The sequence below is a fragment of the Colossoma macropomum genome, unplaced genomic scaffold, assembly GCF_904425465.1.
Source record: "Colossoma macropomum unplaced genomic scaffold, Colossoma_macropomum, whole genome shotgun sequence".
Classification (NCBI taxonomy): Eukaryota; Metazoa; Chordata; class Actinopteri; order Characiformes; family Serrasalmidae; genus Colossoma; species Colossoma macropomum.
Window position 1 is genome coordinate 32,658,702 of NW_023494788.1, and position 18,119 is coordinate 32,676,820.

The 18,119-nt window shown below is 38.6% G+C and overlaps 1 protein-coding gene across 1 annotated transcript in view; it reads right to left on the reverse strand.

The window, feature by feature from the left end:
* LOC118807263 (connector enhancer of kinase suppressor of ras 2-like) overlaps window positions 1–18,119 on the reverse strand; it is a 124,155-nt gene that overhangs the window by 72,228 nt on the left and 33,808 nt on the right. The gene's annotated exons all lie outside the window — the stretch shown is intronic.

Here is an 18,119-nt window from a genome sequence, read left to right on the forward strand (position 1 = left end):
CTTGCAGCCCAAGACAATTTAATAAATTATTTACTGCTAGTTAAAAATAATAGTTAGGCACTATTAAATGACCAGTAAGTGAATGTTGATGTGTTGATTATTATTTTTAAGAATTTTTTTATACTTTGTAAAGACTTTGCTAAAGTATCATGAGCTAGTTAGGAAGGTAATGCAATTAGCATTTGTGCTAGCCTCCTCTGAACAAATGTTTTTCAAACATTTTCACACTCAACAAATAAAAATATAGCCTTTGCTTGATGCATGATTCTGCATAATAATAGACATTTTTGACAAAAGCACACTGTATTAATTTAAGTGTAGTAAAATGGTAGCACAACTAATGCAGTAACACAACTAGCGAGAGGCAAGATAGCGAATGCGTCAGTTCACATTGTGAGAGGTGAAAAAACAAACTTTGCTTGACTCTACACATGATTCTGTGTAGTGTATGTTTGAGCATGTGAGCACAGAATAGTGCCATATATTGTTTAACGTAAGCCAATACTTTAACCCCTTAACATTCCAGGCTTAGTTTTCAGTAACCACAGGGACTTCAATGCAAACTAATAGAGCTTTTCTCAGGTTATAAAAGTGTGCCATAAAATTTTGGTTTGGTAAGCGGTTAAAGCAGCATATATTAACCAATGGTGAGGACACTGCCCTTGGAGGAACTTGTCATTAAGTGGCTCAAGAACGTAACAGCTACAACCGGCTGCTGGGATCAACACAATCTCAGTATGATAATCTAAGACCCCTTATGTCCCCTATGTTCATATAATATTTGCCATTAGGTCGGATGAGCAAAATTGATTCCAAATCAGCATCCTTACTGTAAGATGTTTGATAAATATAGCTCTCTCTGACCAGCATCCACTTAAAAATAAAAACAGTTCTACCTCACCAAGCCAATGTCTACCTCAAACAGAACTATTGCCAATGAAGACCGTCTGATGTTCGCCTGTGGTTCACACACCGCAAACTACAGCTCACAGAGCACCCAAAATTGTGGAAAGACAAATAAAGTAGCCATGCAAATTTGCTTGATTTTCGAGGCCGAACAGCCAGGCAGAATGGATGCTGACAAGGACCAACTAGTGCCAAAGAAGCTGCTGCAAGCGAAGTCTCTACAGCACCTTTTCAGTAATTTTAATGCAAGCTCCAGAATTATCAATTATTTCTTAAAGACCTGCAGTCCATGGAGTGTGGAGCAAATACAAGAGTTTGCCCTATCAATATTGCATGTTTTCCTCTCCTCACTTGCCAGATTGTTGTTTAGCCACCTTATTTCTGCATGCGGTTTTGTGGCATCATTAGCAAATTTAATGAAGTTCATTTTGCATTGCAGTTTTAAGCAAACAAATTGTAATGAATACTGCAGTTGTCTGAGGAAGCACTCCAGGGGGGTAGTGTACAGGATCAACAGGGATGATGTTATGTTTCCCATTCTTACACTTGAAATCTGCCTACTAGCAAACCCAGCATCCAGAAGATCGAGGATAGTCTGGTCAACAAGAGAGAGGGTGTTGTACGTGTAGTACGCAAATTGCAGGGAATCCAAGGAACCAGGGGCCAGATTCACAAAAGTGTCTTAAGAAGGAAAATCTTCTTAAATGTGTGTTTTTTCCTCACTTCATTCTTATGAAAAAAGTCACCAACAAATCTCGTTCTTCAAATAACTTCTTAAGAATTCTTAAGAACTACATACAATTTTTTTTCAACTCTTTTAAGAATGATTTTAAGAATAAGTGGTATTCTCAACAACATTATTATCTTAAATGTTTTTTTTAACTTTACGACAGTCTCACACCTGTCTGAGTGCTAGACTTTAAGATTTGACAAGAACACACACGCTACCTCTGTTACTCTTGCCCATCCTTGTCTCCTGCTTTTTCCACATAAGCCCACAATTATAATATGTTCTAAGGAGGATTTATTTATTTATTTAATTCTTTTGTGAATGCAGCCCCAGAAATGCTGCAATAAACATCACTCATCACCACCCACTCCAGGGCACACTGTTGACTTTGGACAGTTCATCTAAACTATACAACTCATGAATTTCTAAGTTTATCACAAGTAATTGAGCTCAAATGGCTGACAGAGTTTAAATGCCAGTTGTAAACCCATAGTTTTGAAATAGCACCTGTAAGTACATTGTCTGATATCATTTAAAAAAATAGACCATGCTAGCAAACAATGCACCAATAGTAAATGTATCAGACACTTCAATTTCTGTATCATAACTCTAGTAACTGATTGTAACATTAAGTCTATATCTAATGCAATGTCAATCATTGAACCATCCTAGGAGATCTATATTGTATGTGCATATTGTTCACATGATAAATTAACCAGCTGCCGATGACCAACCGAATGCAATCAACTAGTAGTTATGATGTGGTGATGTGACAATTTCCCTCATTTTTCAGATTCAACATTTCCACACCACTCCCTTGATGCTAGTGTTTTTGAAAAGAATTGGGACAGCAGACAAAGCTGGCAAATACTTAAAAATGTTGGTGAAAATGGGATCTGGCTGTTTCGTACAGGATTTGAGGGCATAGGAAGCAGTGTTGCAGGTCCTTGCTCTGTGAGGTTTTGCTTTACGTAAGATAGCACAAATTCCCCTGGTTTGCAGAGAGCTTTGATAACACATTCTGTGTCTAGCGCCTCCAAAACCTTGGCCTGATGCTTGAGTGAAGGGATCAGAACTACAGGTGAGGTGCAAACTCAGCTGTTGCCTTCTGATATGAAGCCACACATGAATTTCAAAATATTTATCCAAGCACTTTCTTGGTAGAAATCACATAGATTTAACTTAGATTTTGGTTTCAGTGAAAAGATGCAAGAGGGTGCCTTTCAGTACATTTAGCAACAGTCGGCTAAACATCATGCAAGGCTGTCAAATTCAGTAAAAACACCTTTACACAGACCTACTTTATTTCATTATTATTATACCTACATAACAGACCTACTATATTTCAAGTTCAAGAGGCTTTATATGAACAAATGTTTGAGTTAGCTTCCTCAGTCATGGCAGTCTGCTACGCAAACTCCTCTCTAGACACCTCTGCGACAGAATGGTTTAAATTACTTCGGATTTAAGAATTAAGGTTTCAGAATAAATAACAGCACACAACCTAGGCTACATGTTGGGGTTGGGGTCATTCTCACATTGAGAGGACAGCTCTGCTGGTGAGGTACATTAGAAAGAACTTGAAGGTCTTTTTAGTTTGAATGTTCGTGTGTGCACGAGTGTGTGTGTGTGTGTGGCTGGAGGTGAACATCACACAGACACACTGAGCCACACTGCACTCCACTGCCCACGACATCTCCAGTCATGTCCTCTTGGACAGGAACTGATGTCTGCTGACACTCGCCTTGCCAGCCAGATCTATTTCTGATCTTCTGCTAACTCTTGTGCTACACCGCTCACTCACATTCACTCACACACACAGTCAGAGACCACCCTTCATTTATTTAGTTTCCAGTCAAAACAGCCATTAAGTATTTCATTTAACAGAAAATTAAACAGAATCCAGAACAACTACATGTAGTATGAATTCTTTCAGTATTCAGGGTGTCCACTCTTTGCCTTTATTGCAGTGTTATAGGAGACTCTTTTCCGGAGACTTGCTTTCAAATTTTCTGTGAAATCTGCAGGAATATTTTTCCACATCTTAAACTTCAGTCTTATAAGTTGGTAGCACTTTGTGCGTTTCAAGATCCAAGTAATCCCAAACACAATAAAATAACTCCATCAAATTCAAACAATAATAAAACACCTTCTCTTCTATTTACAAACACAAATGTAGTATGGATTAAAAGTTTCCTTGCATTCAATGCCCACTCGAAATGAATCCACTTAATGCCCACTCTGAGTTAATTGACCCATTGCCCACTCTCAAGTAATCCATCCAATGCAATGATGGCTTAATTAAGACAATTAACTACTTAGCTTTCTAAAGTAATCGATGATCATCAGTTTTGGCATTAAAATTAAATCAAAATATATTCTGATTCCTTTCTGACATAAATTAAAGTTCAACTCAAGCCTTTAAACTAACAAAACGAACTATTCCAATCAACAATGCCATCCATCTGACATCAACAACTCTCCCCGTCCTTTTATCTGCTTGGACCATCTCTCCCTTGTTTTAGCAAGTTCATTTTTCAACACAATACAGTACAATAGAGTTTAAACAAAAAACTTGTGAAATGGTTCATCTCTATGCAACACTTTACTGCCAGGTTCAACGCCATCCAATCAGATCATGGAAACATGCTTTTCAAACTGTAAACCAACCTCCCTATCTAACACTTCCAAAAACCAGACACAGATAGCTAGCTAGCTAGGTGCAAATATGTGCCTTTGAGTACGTTTAGCAACAGTAAACAGCTAAACATCATGCAAGGCTGTCACATTCAGCAAAAACACCTTTACACAGAACAGACCTACTAGGTAGACCTACTAAGTTACTTGTTGGGATATAACGAAATCACAAAAGAAACATCTATTTACTGAATTAAAACATCAAGAAATAGAAGAAATGAACCTACTGATACGTACAGGGTGGCAGAACAAGAAGAGGAGGGCCGTTTAAACGTGCGGCGGAAAAAATGCCAAAGAACTTGAAGGGGGCGAGGTTAAAAGAGATTTTTTTAACCGTGGATTACCACGTTAAATACCTACGAGAGGTTTCACAAAGATTTTATTGCGAAACGGTTTACATTTCCATCAAATTACAGAACCGGAGTTCAGATGACAAAGACGCTAAAGTTCGGCGCGCGCCGGTGACCGTTAAAAGAAAAAAAATAAATTTTAAACGGTAGTTGGATTTGAGCACTACAGCCCTACTAAGCACATGGGTCTCATTCACCTAAGAAGAAATTTCTTGTGCAGCTTATGCAGTTCAGACGAAGATTCAGACATTCACCAATGTTTTCTTATTTGGGGTTTGTTCCTAGGTTCCTAAGAACAGAATCTACACACACTGAAGAGCACAGAGGCGCTAACAGTTCTGCGGTTTGAGAATACGTCATGAATCTGACGTAGACTTTTTCTTAGGATCTTTCTCGAGAACAACTTGGGAGGAATATTGTGAATGAGGCCCATTGTTTGTTTAAAACTACGTATCTTTGCACTGAGGGATTGTGCCCATAAAACACCATATAACATTAAAATAATTCCAAATAAACATAAACAGTAAAACTTAACAAGACTGACTTTTTTTTAGCTGATATATAGTGAGCTAGTTTGAAGAACACATTTCCAGTTGCTAAATTCCATAATAAGCACACTTAATTTAACATAGTGAAATACTAATAAGCCAAACCAGGTGTTAGATGGTAATTACATCAGGAGAGGTTTATATATGTGTACAGTCATATGCAATAGTTTGGGAGCACCCCTGTCAAATTACCTGTTTTACTTATTTTCTAAGTGAAAATAAGTTAACACGTCCTCTGAAGCAGGGGTGTCCAATGTTATCTGCAAAGGGACATTAAGGGTTTTCATTCCAACAAAGCACACATGATAAGTTATTTGAAGTCTGAGCAACTGATAAAGCAAGTGGACTCAGGTGTGCTCCTACTTGTTTTGAATGAAAACCTGGGGCTACATCACGCATTTTGTGAATAAGATTGGGTACCACTGCTTTACAGAGAAAACACAAAAACGATGGCACACTCTATATTTTATGTAGTGGGTGTGTTAACTTATTTTCAGTTAGAAAATCAACAAAACATGTAGCTTTTGTAAAAAGCACTTTACACAATCACTTTTGATAACATAAAACCAAACACACACAGACACTCTCATATGCATGCACATATTTCCCATTACTTGCAATACACACTCATTATTTCCTCAAACCTGCCAGCAAAACCTAATAACAGTTTACATTCAACTGCATTACGTCTCATCATTAGGGAAATAAAGGGGAGTGTATTACAGCCATTGTTGTATATTAATGAATACTCTCTAATTTGAGATTCTAATTTAATATTCACAATAAATATTTCAGCATTCATTCATTGCCAGCACAGATGCACAAACTATCAGCAAAACATTTTCCTAATGAGTATTACAGGACAGGGTACCACAAAAGGAGGCAGCCTATTGAACAAAACAATGGAGATACACTGCTACTGTTGGTGCAGAGAGGGAGAGAGAGGCGGGGGAGCGACTTTGTTTCATGGGCATAATTGGGTTGGGTTCTGTTTGTTTATTTATTTATTTCCCTCCTGTGTTTAACTGGTTTTGCAGTCCAAGCAAATGTGTGTGTGTATGTGTTTATTCAGCTGTTTGTAGGACCCAGTGTTTTTGTTTATTTATTTATTAATTTATTTAAAGAAGACACAGTTTACCCTTTTTTCAACTTAACATTATCGAAAGAAACCTACCTACAAAAAACATCCTAATTCAGCCTTTGCATGGTGTGTTTACACTGTCATTTACCCCTTTGGATGTTGATTTTGTATGCTAATGACCATGTCTCTCATTGGCTGTCTCAGCAGAGGGGTCGGAGTAAGGGGAGAGGACATTGCGGTGGTGAGGAGCTGAACAATGCTGCAGCATAGCATAGTGAGACCATACATATTTGAAATATTAAGTTTGTTTACGCTGAGAATCAGATACAGTCACAAAATCTTACACTTTATAACAACCCGTGGTAAGGTTTGGTAACATGAGCTCTGTGAAATTAGCAGCGTCTCAGGTATAACCATTCATTTTACATTTTTCTATGTCATATACATCCAAAAATGGAAGAGAGAGGGAAGAACACAGATGCTGTTTATATCAGCTAATGGATCTCTGACTCATTGTGACATGGCAATGCAAGCCCAGACTACACCAGTTGTTGTACTGTGTGTGCATTACAAATGAATAACTTAACATGTGTGCTGCGCTATGCAGATTTACAATATACCTACTTTTTTCTTACTTTCTGACTACACCAATGGTTACAAGTAACATACTGTATGTGTGAAGTGTCACCGAAAATGCAGTTTGTTTGCTGTATTTCCTCTTGCTTTTACTAAAAAATGACAAGGTCAATAGAGCTCAAAGATTTCGGCGGTTAAGGTTAGCCTAGTGATTGGTATAACAAAGCAACACTTTGCTACAGTCATATAGAAGTCAACTGAAATAATGTCTGGAATGTAAAATTATGTGTTTGTTTAAATGTGTACGCACAGTCATATTGTGTTAAACTCGGAGAGCTCGACAACTATCAGGGGCAAATCAAAGCCCATGCTTATGAGCACATCCACATAAAAGTAATCAATAATTAGCACAACACTGCTCAGAGAAATGCCGTTAGCCATTTCAAGAACACCCCCAAGCCTGAGCTTCCCTCATCATCTAAGACTTGGTTGCTTTGTTTCTATGGTGACCATGCACCCAGTATGGACATTAAAATCTTTATAATGTCATGTTTGCTCATAACTTCATTCAAAATCATACATTTCTTTACTGATGTAACAAAACTGTGTCTCTCTGAAACTCTGAATATATGTATATATATATATATATATATATATATATATATATATATATATATGTATATATATATATATATATATATATATATATATATATATATATATATATATATATATTCATTTTTGTAGGCCTATGTTTGTATGACCAAGTTTTTAGAGAAAACTTAAAGGAGAGGTTAGCTTTTTTGTATCTGCTTCTTATTTATTCTTAACAGATTTCAGTTATTAATTACAAAGCAAAACATACAAAGGCACACCATTTTAATTAATTTGTTGCTTCTCATGTCATCATCATAATAGCCAACAGCTTTTTATGTCCATATCATGCAACATTTTGCTATAAGTGCCCCAGGTTAGGCTGATAAATGCTGAAGTATTTCTTCAGCTTTAATGAATGTTAACATAACAACATTTTATTCAAATAATTTTAGACAATGTCTGTTAATCCATTTGTCATGAAATGTTCACACAATCTAAAGGGCAGCTGGTGTTTTTTTAAATGGAGAATAAAAAAAAAGTTTTTGATGAGACGGCAACAATTTACTGGTAAAAGCCACACAAGAGCTGGAAGTGCTTTTGATATGGATTACCCTTACATTTAGAGCGGCTCGACTTGTACGATATAGCCGAGACAGAAGAAACGCTGATGTGGGGTAAAGCAGCTTAGCGGGCGAACAATTATGTAATTAACACTAAACCACTCTTTTCTCCGTGCAGTCATAGGCTCATAGGCTGGACAGATATTATGGGCCCCAGCTAGATTGTGCACATCTAAGAGACCCTATATACTGAGCCCACTTCTCTCTGTTGTGTGTGTATTTGGGGCCAGACGTCGCATGGGCGCATTCATTCTAGTGCCGAATCGGAGGGGGGTTCAGGAGGTTTTTGAGTGGAGCGGAGCGTGATGTACAGAGCGGCCGCTAATCCACCAGCCGTGTGTGAAGCTGAGATAACGGGTATTTTCTCCATCACCACGATCGCCCACACACACACACATACACACATACACACACGCACACATAGGCCGGAGTGGAGAGTCAGCAGCTGCCCCCTGACTAATGCAAGGCACTTCCAGCACGGAGGCACTACAATAGCGATTCCCTCGGCCAGCCGTGGCCTCCAGGGCCCGCCTGTGTAGGGCGGAGCGATGAAAGCACTCTCTAATGCGCCCTAATGCTCTAATCCCCCTGCATGGCCGCCATGGCCCCTTATGCCTTTTTTCGGCTACTGTGTGGTGGGCCGGTTCTCTCCAGATGCTGCCAGCTTTCTGGGGCTGATTTCCAAGAGGAATTAAATAGGGATGAGCGTTGTTATTCCAATATATGGATATCTAAACTCATCTAAGCATACATTTGCTTAATCGGGATTTGCTTAATTACTTTTGTATGTACAGTTCCCTCCACATACATCAGCACCCCTGGTAAACAGCAAAACGGTCTGTAAAAAACATTGGGTCTCATTCATCATTTCTTCTTAAGGCAAAATGTCTTCTTAAAACCCACTTGCGCAGTTTTCATGAAGATTCTGACATTCACCAATGTTTTCTTATTTGGGATTTGTTCTTAGATAAGAACAGAATCTGCACACACTCAAGAGCACAAAGGTGAGAACAGTTCTGTGGTTTAAGAACACGTCATGAATCTGACGTAGACTTTTTCTTAGGACCTTTCTCAAGAACAAATTTAAGAAAAATTAGGAAGATATTAGTAAATGAGGATGTGGCATGCGTCCGTGCCCTAGGCCCTGATGACAACAGGAAAACAATTGTTGGCACCTATTAATTTAATACTTTGTGCAGCCTCCCTTTTGCCAAGACATAAAAGCTCTGAGTCTTCTCCCATAATGCTTACTGGGACTGAAGAACACATGGCAAGGAATCTGAGACCATTCCTCCACACAGAATCTCTCCAGATCCTTCATATTAACAGCTGTGGGCTCTCCTCTTCAGTTCATCCCACAGGTCTTCTATGGACTTTAGGTCAGGAGACTGGGGTGATCATGGTAAAACCCTGATTCTCTTATTAGATTTTTGTGTTGATTTAGAGGTGTGCTTTGAATCATTGTCCTGCTGGAAGATCCAGCTCATGCTGGACAATAATGTGAAGGTTAAGCTTCTTGGCTTTCAGGTTTTGATTTTAACAAATGTTTTTGTTAAATATTGAAAGGATAAGCAGTAAAGAATGTTTTTACAACTCGCTTTACTTTTGTTCACCAGGGGTGCCAATATATGTGGAGGGCAATGCACGTGTATATATGCCAATTAACCATAAAATCAATGTGCCAACCAATGCCATCCACATCAGGACACAACTCTGTATTTACTTCATGTTAGCTAGTCTCTTTAAAAGTATGTTAAATATTTGTAAGAGCTCCCCTTATTGACCCAGAGGTTCACATTGTGCCAGCCAGCCTTGTTCTCCCCCACTGAAGACATGAGGTGATATTTTTGGTTAATCAGTAAAAGAAATCAGTAGCTAATATAATACAGTAATAAAAGAAAAAAAATATCCATTTTGTTAAAATTTGGATATAATGAGTTTTTGAAAAAGACATACAGTGGAAAACACAGGAGATCATAGTTTTATGATTTATGCATGATTTATGTGTAATGCCCACTCCGAACAACCTACATCATGAAAGAAATTAAAACTCTGAAAGTGGACTATAGAGCGTTTTCCAATTAAATCCTTCAAACACTTCTGTTTCTGAGATATATTTTTAAAGAACCAGTCAGAATAATAATAAAAAGAGCACTCAGATATTCAGAATACATATGGTTGTCATAAATGATAAGTACACAAGAACATATATTAGTACATCTTTACAAGTAACAGTCTCTCAAAGAGGCAGCTATTCTGATCATGTATTAAGAGTCTTAAGAGTCTGCACTTTCTCATTACTTTTAGATGTTTGGCATGCGGTAGCCAAAGCCAATTAAAATGAAATAATATAACACTTCTACTATTATAATGGTATTATTAGTTGATGCTTATTTGCAGCCAAATGGCCCTGTGAAATTGCAGCTATTTATCTAATAGTTCTCACACTCTGTATGTACTGGAAGATTAATGGTGAAGACAGGACAAATATCCATGAGCAAAATATAGGAGGTAATAGGTTCCATTTAATCTTCTCTGTGGCAGCAAATAACCTTGATACTTTTATTTTAGAAACACCATAACTATGTGATAATTTTACTTCGTACACATTACATGTACACTCTTTTGCACTGTTTTCCAACCTTTAGAACCTATATTGCCATTTGTTCATAAATATGTATGTAAAGATCATTACAGCGGTCCATTGATTTAAAATTCATATATTTAATAATTTCCCAGTCCAACAATGAAAAGTCTTGCGTAACCTGACAAAAGTCTTGCGATTAGTGCGCACACGTCCTCTCTTGCTATATGCTATATGCCTTGCATTACACTGTGGCCTGTGTCCTTCCTGTTTGCATGACTGCATCTGTGTCTAGCGTTCTCTCTCTCTCTCTCTCTCTCTCTCTCTCTCTCTGCAGCTGGCTTCAGCGCAGTCATTACTCATGTTTGCCAGCTTGCCAAAGTGACGCAATGCCAATGTTCGGGCAACCCATGGCTTTCCGCAAGGGCCAGTGCAGATGGATTAAAGAACTAAACTTGTGGACAAGATGTGGATGTTCAGAAAAGAGAGGTAGCATGAAAATATATATATATATATATATATATATATATATACAGTGGCAAAAAATGTGGAATTTTGGAATTTTATGGTTTTCTGCATTAATTTGTCATAAAATGTGATCTGATTCTGATCCAAGTCATATTGACAAATATAATGTGCCTAAAATAATAACACAAAAAAAAAATATGATCTTGTAGGTCTTTATTGCACACACTCATTCAACATTCAAAGTGGTAGTGGAAAAAGTAAGTGAACCCTTGGAATTAATAGCTGGTGGACCCCCCTTGGCAGCTATAACCAGGCGCTTCCTGTAGCTGCGGATCAGACCTGCACATTGTTCAGGAGGAATTTTAGCCCATTCTTCCTGGCAGAACTGCTTTAGCTCTGTCATGTTCCTTGGACGCCTCATGTGTACGCCTCTCTTCCAGTCAATCCATAGCATTTCTATAGGGTTGAGATCTGGGCTCTGACCAAAAGGCGGATTTTGTTTTTCATAAGCCATTCTGTTGTGGACTTGCTCCAGTGTTTTGGGTCATTGTCCTGTTGCATCACCCAACTTCTACAGAGTTTCAGCTGACATACAAACACTCTCACATTGTCCTGTAGAATTTTTTGATACACTTGGGAATTCATCTTCCCCTCAATGACTGTAAGCTGGCCAGGCCCTGATGCAGCAAAGCAGGCCCAAATCATGATGTTCCCTCCACCATACTTTACGGTTGGGATGATATTTTCATGGTGATGTGCAGTGACTTTTTTACGCCAGATGTAGCGCTGCGTGTTCTTTCCAAATAGTTCAATCTTAGTTTCATCTGTCTACAAAACATTTTGCCAGTACCGTTGTGGAGTGTCAATTTGCTCTTTCGCAAACTTCAGGTGTGCAGCAATGTTCTTTTTAGTAAGCAGTAAGTTTTATGGACTGTAGACTCATGAACACAGATGTTAGCCTGTACAAATGATGCCTTCAAATCTTTGGCTGTCACTCGGGGTTGTTTCTTTACCTCATTGATGAGTCTCTCGTTGTGCTCTTGGGGTTATTTTGACTGGGCGCCCTTGGCAGAGTAGCCACAGTCCCAAATTGTCTCCATTTGTAGATTGTTTGCCTTACTGTAGACTGGTGAATTTCTAAAGTCTTTGAAATCACTTTGTAACCCTTTCCAGCTTTATGTAAATCAACATTTTATGATCGTAGATCCTCTGAAAGCTCTTTTTGGTGAGGCATGGCTCACATACACGTATCCTTCTTGTGCAGAGCAAACTCAAAAGGTTTGAGTGGTTTTTATCAGTCAAAGTAGCTCTAGTCCACACCTCTAAACTCATTTTCTTAACAAGACTCCAGGTATGCTAACACCTGACTCCAATTAGCTTTTTTTGAGATCATTAACTCAAGGGTTCACATACTTTACTTTATCCACTAGCACTATGAGGTTTTTATGGTTGTTCTCAATGAAGACATGAATGATCAGAATTTTGTGTTATTATTTTAGGCACATTATATTTGTCAATACGCTTGACTTGGATGAGGATCAGATTACATTTTATAACAAATTAATGCAGAAAACCATAGAATTCTAAAAGGTTCACATACTTTTTCTTGCCACTGTGTATATATATATATATATATATATATATATATATATATATATATATATATATTCATGCTACCTCTCTTTTCTTTTCTATATATGGATTTATGATTGGGTTGCACTGATAAAATTCACTATCCCTGTATTTTCCAAACACTGTAGAACAAGAACCACACACACACACACACACACACACCTTCTAAGCCGCTTATCCTTCTGGGTTGCGGGAGGAGCTGGATCCAATCCCAGCTGTCATCGGGCAGAAGGCAGGATACACCCTGGACAGGTCGCCAGTCCATCACAGGGCAGACAGGCAGGAATACACATTCACTCACACGCTCACACCTAGGGGCAATCTAGCATGTCCAATTGGCCTGACGGCATGTCTTTAGACTGTGGGAGGAAACCGGAGTACCCGGAGGAAACCCACCTAGACTTAGGGGGAACATGCAAACCCCACACAGAAAGGACCTTCGAACCCAGGCCCTTCTTGCTGTGAGGTGACAGCGCTACCCACCGTGCCACTGTGCCACCCCAACAAGAACCAATGCACTGCAAATTTAAAATTCAACTGCAAGTGCAGAAAACACTTTCATCAAAATGACATGTGTGTTGCATTTTACAAAATAAGAAAAAGTGGCTGCAACTTTGTAGATTTGTAGAGAACACAAATCAAAATGACTACACCAGCGCAAGTATACAGGAAGAACATGCAACTTTCTGTTCTCTGTCAGTTTGTGAAATGTAGTTCAGGCGTACTCATGTTGATGAAAGTGTTTTCTGAATTTGCATCATGTTTCTGAGTGCAGTGCGTTACTGTGCATGGGGTCTCGTTAGCCACTGTACAAAAGTTTGAGGCAACCATGAAAATTATTTTAAACTATTTACTTTGGCAATAGGACTAAAACAATTACTCAACATTACTGATAATGTCAATAATAAAAATCAACAAATATTCACATTTTTCATTTTCATGTTCAAAGTGACGTTCACCCTAGACCAAGTTAGTGGCTTAACCTAAAGAAGGCTTCAACTCGCTTATGGTGTCGTAACTATGTGAGCAGATAGCAAAAACTGAAAAGTAGAAAGAAGTAAAGTCTTGGAGCATTTTCAGAAAATAAAGGAAAAACGAGTCACATACAACATATGAAAGTCTGACTTTCAATGAATGCATAACATTCCATTCCATTCCATTCCATCCATCATCTAAACCGCTTATCCTTCTGGGTCACGGTGGGGTGCTGGAGCCTATCTCAGCTGTCATTGGGCGGAAGGCAGGATACACCCTGGACAGGTCGCCAGTCCATCCCAGGGCAGACAGACAGACATACATATTCACTCACACACACAAACACACTAACACCTAGGGGCAATTGTAGCATGTCCAATCGGCCTGACTGCATGAAATGACCCTGGTCACCCGGCCGGGAATCGAACCCAGGCCATTCTTGCTGTGAGGCGACAGCGCTGCCCACTGCGCCACTGTGCTGCCCACATTACATTCCACCATTGAAAAAGAAAACGTGCTGTTGTCCACTTTAAATAAGCAGACTGGTGAGTGAATGGTACACACTTAAAATGATGGTTCTTCAAGGGTTCTTAATAAAGAAAATGGTTTTAAATAAAACTCAAAGAACACCTCGCATGAATAAAGGGTTCTTTGCATCGTGAAAGGGTTCTTCAGACTGATAAAGAGAATGTGCTGTAGATAGTTCTATATAGAACCTTTTTGAGGGTTCTATATGGCACCAAAAAGTGTTCTTCTATTGTAACAAGCCTGACATCATAACAATAGAGGAATGCTTTTTGATGCTATATAGAACCCTTTTCAAAAAGGTTCTATAAAAAAAGATCTACAGCACATTCTCCATCAATCTGAAGATTTCACGATGCAAAAACCCTTTAATAATAGAAAGGGTTCTTTGAGTGTTCATGGTTCTACACAGAACCATTTTCCTTACTAAAGAATCTTTGAAGAACCATCATTTTAAGTGTGTAGCTTTTCTTCCATGCCAGTGTTCTGATAAACCAAACTACTTCTGTAATGTTACCTTTACAAAAATAGCTGAAGCTCATGATGTTACATTATTAATTTTCATCACTGGGATATTCTAAGCCGTATCAGTTTTGTTAATTAGAAATATTTAGCAGGTTACTCCAAAAAAACTATTGAATACTTGGCTAGCTAACTACATTACTGGCTAATTAGCTTAAAATATGGCTCAAGTTTTCACTTGAAAGAAATGTGATCCAATTATCCTGGAAACCTATTCACACATAGCTTGTCTAGTGAACTAGCACATTTAAATGTTAAACCGGTTTAATCAGGGGTAGTGAACTCCGGTCCTGGAGGGCCAGATTCCTGCACTGTTTGGTGGTGTTTCCTGTTTAAGCACACCTGATTAATCTCACCAATTAATAACCAGATTTTGAAACTGTGCTGGCCCTCAGTTCCCCACCACTGGGTTAAATGGTGCTGTAGCCTGAAGAGCTATAATAATATTTCATGTAGTTATTATAATTATAGCATTTATTTTTAGCTATTGTTTATTACTTACTGTAGCTCAAAATAATGGGCAGGTTTAAACAAATCTAAACAAAAAAGTGTTGTTTTTTTTTTTTAAACTTGGTGGTAATTTAGCTTTTGGTTAACCGTGCCAGTTTGTCAGAACACTGCCAAACATATTATTGCCACAGCTCTTCACATTTACAGGCCACATTTAAGCCGATTAATCAGTTATAAGTTGATTAATTCACATGAATAAACAATTATAAAAATATTAGGTTCTTGCAGCACCACTTAGCATTGTGTTTTTGGAGTGAAAATAAGATTAGAAGAGCAGCGCACATTTTAGTGTTTTGCCTCGTCCCATCACACCTGATCCAACTAATCAGTTAGTTAGCAAGCCCCTCCTGAGCTGAAGTGTGTGTCTTAGAGCAAAAACATGTAGGGCAGGGGGTACTCCAGGACCAGGGTTGGGATCCTGTGGTTTAGAATAAACAAAAATAAACCTGGATGTTGTAGGTTGTGGACAATGCCTGTTTTATGTTACCTATACGACAATGGTGCAAGTGGGCCTAGATCGGCTTTGATCTTGATCCTTTGGATCAGATCAGGGCATGCGTATGGAGAATCAGTCCTGAAGTAGCAGCAGATTGGAGTTTTCCCTTTAATCCTGAGCTAATATAGCAGCTACTTTACTTCTGAAATTAAGGGTATTAACAGAGAGTTTGCCCCCTTTGAGTAACAGCCTGTACTCTTTTAGGAAGGCTTTACGCTAGATGTTGAAACATTGATGTGAAGATTTGATTGCATTCAGCTACAAGAGCATTAGTAAGGCCAGGTACTGATGCTGGATGATTAGTTCTGGATGATAAACTCACCCCAGAGAATGCAGTGCCAGTGCTCCACATCTCAGCGCTGGGGGGCTTTATACCCCTCTAGGCATTGTGGGGCATCTATGGAGCTTATACAAGCTGTGTTTGTACAGTTGAAGGCCTGAGTTGACAATGGGGGCCTACCTTAAAGTAGCTGAATTCACTCATTAGGAGCCATATTTTGGACGTATAGTGTAATTTACGCTCACTTTTGATGAAACTGTTGTAGTGTATCCAACAATAAAGGCAACATCATGCTTCTTTTAGACAGTGATATAAAACATAGTAGCACACAGCCAGCTCCAATTCCTCATGCTGATTGATTTTTCAATGCCGATAATGACATACAGAGGATATCGTTAAAGCCTCAGAATGCATCGCTGATGATACGTTAGGTAAGAAAGGGTTAGCCATGTTAAACTCCATTCATCTCAAGCAGTGCTGATGAAAACACTACTGTGCGTTGTCTGATCCTTTCCCACCGAAGGAGCCATCAAAGGAGGGCTTGCTGCTACAGATATAGCGCTCCAAAGCAACCTTGCCAAGCTCATTAACCACACTGAAGTAATTTACGAAGAGAGTTGAAGACAAAGAGGAGCCTCACTCTTTACTTGACTATAGGGCTCTTGTGGCTGTTGCCAGGAAGAGCAAGAACGAGAGAGAGAGAAAGAGAGAGAGTGTGTTCAGTGTCCTTGATAGCAAGCAGCTGCATCCCCAATGACAACAGCCCAGATCATGAATCATAGGCTGGCCCCTCCTCTTGCACTACTTGTAAAGTCCCGCTGCCTAAGTCGTAGCATCCACAGCAGCATCCGGCAACAACAGCAGTTCATGTTCATTAAAGTAGCCGTTAAAACTTAATGCCCCTCTGAAAAGCCTCATATCATCATCAGCTTTACCTCTTGAATTCTACACTATAAAAAAATTTAGTAATGTACAGGTGGATTACACTGTATCACATTCCTTACTGTATGCCTACACTGTAATAATACAGGATCATCAGCTTTTCTTTAAAAACAGGCACGAAAAAATTCTTATGTGAAGCAGCAAAGGACCTTATTTAAATTTCCATTATTTAAATGTTAAAATATGGCTGAGCTGTATTAAAATTTGCAAAGCATGTAAATGCAACAAGATTTTCCTTTCCTTTAACTTTAGCATAGCACCTAATAGTCCACTTACTTAGTACAACTTGTATAACCATTATAAGTATCTGATTAGCACTGCTACAATAATACTAATTTCCCCAGTACTTTCTTGTATTTTCAATAGAATTTCTCCCCTTGTTTCAATGAGCTATAAATGAGAAATAATTCTTAGAAAATTGCAATATGCTTTTTTTCTTAAGGTTTCATCTTAAGGCTATTATTCAGTTATTATAATTATTATCACTAATTATTTGGTAACTGAAGTGTCAAGTGTTAAAGCTCCTGTTCCATCCCATTCCAAAATTGTTACTCATTATAAATGAATTGTGTTGACTGACAGGTTGTTTCTTTTTGTTTGCGTTTGTTCTTTCACAGATTATTTTTCTTTGTTTATGTACTGTACCATTAAAAACTATATTAGAGCACTGCTCAGAAAATCTAGTAGGGTGTACTGGGTAATTTATCTGATAAATTGTATTGATTACTTAAAAATTAATATACTAACTGAACAAAGCGCCATTCATCATGTTTACACATTGCATCAGTAAGGATGAGCACTCTCTTACTCATCTTTCAGTATAAACTCAGCAATGGAGATTTGAGATGAGAAGTGCTCATGAAGGCCAGTAAACGATTACTTTCTGCATCCCTGGCCATGTCATTGAGAATTAGTGACTGCTTTGCTCCCACACTAGCGTTTATGGCATTTTATTCAGTGGCCCTGGAGGGTCAGTCCCAGAGGAACTGACTTCATGTCACAGCCACGCTGAGCCACAGGGATGCTGACATCTGCCCTGATTCACATTAGCAACAGCTAGCGGCTAGCATGGAGCAAAAC